Source organism: Mus pahari, chromosome 10 (assembly GCF_900095145.1).
Source record: "Mus pahari chromosome 10, PAHARI_EIJ_v1.1, whole genome shotgun sequence".
NCBI lineage: Eukaryota > Metazoa > Chordata > Mammalia > Rodentia > Muridae > Mus > Mus pahari.
Genome location: NC_034599.1, coordinates 37,382,130 through 37,384,772, shown reverse-complemented (window position 1 = coordinate 37,384,772; position 2,643 = coordinate 37,382,130).

Genomic DNA, 2,643 nt, shown 5'->3' with positions numbered 1-2,643 from the left:
GAGGAGGAGGAGGAGGAGGAGGAGGAGGAGGAGGAGGAAGAGGAGGAGGAAGAGGAGGAGAAGGAGAAGGAGAAAGAAGGAGAAGGAGAAGCTATTTCTAATGACATTGTTTCTAGAAGTCGATAGATTCTATGCAAATGCTTATATATATGCATATGTATATATTTCAGAAAGGTTCTACAGTAGTAGGTCTCCACATGCTTCTTAAATGTCTTTAGAATTTAAATAGAATTACCTAATAGTGTGTGGGCAGGGGCAATATCTCTCCTAGATACTACACACTAACAAATTATAGCCCAGCTCCAGGAAAGGATTAGCAGCTTTGGGGTTGTTAAGAAGTGAGGTCCCATAGAGCCTCAACATTACAGATTATTACCATTGTTCTTGGTTGCCCTTCAGAACTTGTTTATAAGACCCTATTGCTGAAGACAACACATACTTGAGTCATGAAACATTGAGAAATTAAGCTGGCAATGACCAGGAAGCTATGATGTTCCTTTAAAAGAGCTGTGGACTTTGTACAACTTTATTTTCTGGTACTGTTATGATTTCCAAAAATCAACTGTGGGAGAAAGTTTGTTGGCCTTACATGTCCTGGCCATAGTCCATCACTGAGGGAAGCCGAGACAGGAACTTAAGCAAACACTGTGGAGTGCTGCCTACAGGCTTACTCTCCATGGCATACTCAGTCTGTTTCCTTATAGAGCTCAGGACCACCTGCCCAGGGATGGCACTGCCCACAGTGAGTTGCCCCCTACATCAGTCTGTAATCAAGAAAATTCCTCCAACAACTTGCCTACAGGCCAGTCTGACGGAGGCATTTTCTCAATTGAGATAACCTCTTCCCAAATGACTGTCTCTAGCTTGTGGGCCAACCATCACACCCTGGCTTTGCCTAAATAAATGCCTGGTAGAGGGAAAATCAACCTCCCCTGTTGAATGAACACATTGCTCACAGCTTGCTGGACCTAGAGCATCCACAACCCTGAAATACTTAGCTCCAGAACATTAGATGGCAGACAAGTCAATTGGAGTACTTGCCCTTCGTACATTCCCTGGTCCTATCAGTCTGTCTCTTTTATCCTCCCCTCCTCAAAACAGGCTATGATGTAGTTGACCAGGTAGAATCCACATTCAGGTTCTTAAGATCAAGAGTAGGTGCTACACTGATGTAAACTCCCTTACTATTTTTACACATTCAGCTAGCGTTTATAAGACCAGTAAGAATTCATTTCTAATTTGTAACTCAGGGGCCACTCTGCTATTCATCAAATTGTGCCTGAAGAGACCAAGAACATGCTCTCATAAATGAGAAAGATCTTTGTGGAAACCACCCAGGTCACTATCTTCCAGACTGATAAGGCGCTTGCTCAAATTCATTAGGCACCCTTTCAAGTTTGGTATCCAGTGTGGCTGACTATAGGTGTTAACCTGGCTCAAACTGGCATACCACCCAAAGAGACAGTGATAATTTTGTACATGCGTACAATGTGTTTAGATCAAGTCTACCCTGCATTCCTTCTAGCTCAATCCAATTCTCTCCCATCTACTCCCTCACAAGTTCATGTTTCCCCATCCTTCACAGGTTGGAATTCAATAAATAATAAGGAGAAACATAAACCTCTGTACGTGAGAGGATGAAATCTGGCCCTTACTGTATACACCACACACAGAATGAACTATAAAGGACTTAAAACTGAAAGGCCTGCTGTTACAGTCCAAGTGGGGCACTTACAGACCACCACACCTCATGAGGCTCAATGAGAGTCATGTAGGTTAATTCCTTGGAAGAGTTCTCCCCACGGAAGCTCAAGGGCGCAGGATTTCTATGAGCAAGAACTGCAATGGCATCATTTTCAGGGGTAGGTCAGGGGAACCTGGTGTCACTGTTTTCTCAGAACACTTGACACCCTCTTTCCTAACTCTGCCCACTACTTTTCTTGCTTTAATGCTTCCTATAAAATTATGGCCAACACTTCTGAGCTCCCTGCTGACCCCTTCCCTGACACTGTCCCCTAAATGTCCATTTGCATCGCTTATCTTTTATGCACTGTGACTGGTTTCTCTCTATTTCTGGCTCATCGCCATGTACTATTTTGAGGAGAGCCTCTGTAGCTTTCTAAGGCCAGTCCATGAGTTATGGACTCATTTGTCCTGCTGCCGTCTGAATTGAAATACATTTTTTAAACCAAGAGATGGCCATCGAGGTGGTTCAGTGGATCAAGGTGCTCGCAGCCCGAGTATGAAGACCTGAGTTCTATCCCTGGAATCCAAATGATGGAAGGAAAGAGCCAAGTCTTGCAACTTGTCCTTTGACCCCCACACATGTGCTGTGACATAGATGGGCACATGCATGAACATGCACATGTACACTCTGTCACACAGAGAGTTCATATAACTCTGTGTGTGCGTGCACGTGTGCGCGTGTGCATGTGCATGTGCTTGTGTGTGTGTGTGTTCTGAGATAGTATCCAGGGACATCACCTGAAAACTTGCCACCCAAACCACTGATATACTCAGTAATTAGCTACTCTAGCTAAGATAGTGGTGGTGTCCAGTCCATGTTGGGAACTCACAGTGAGTGTCCCAGTTTAAATACTAAACATTGTAACCTCCTTGCCCAAATTTCTCCCTCTCTCTCTC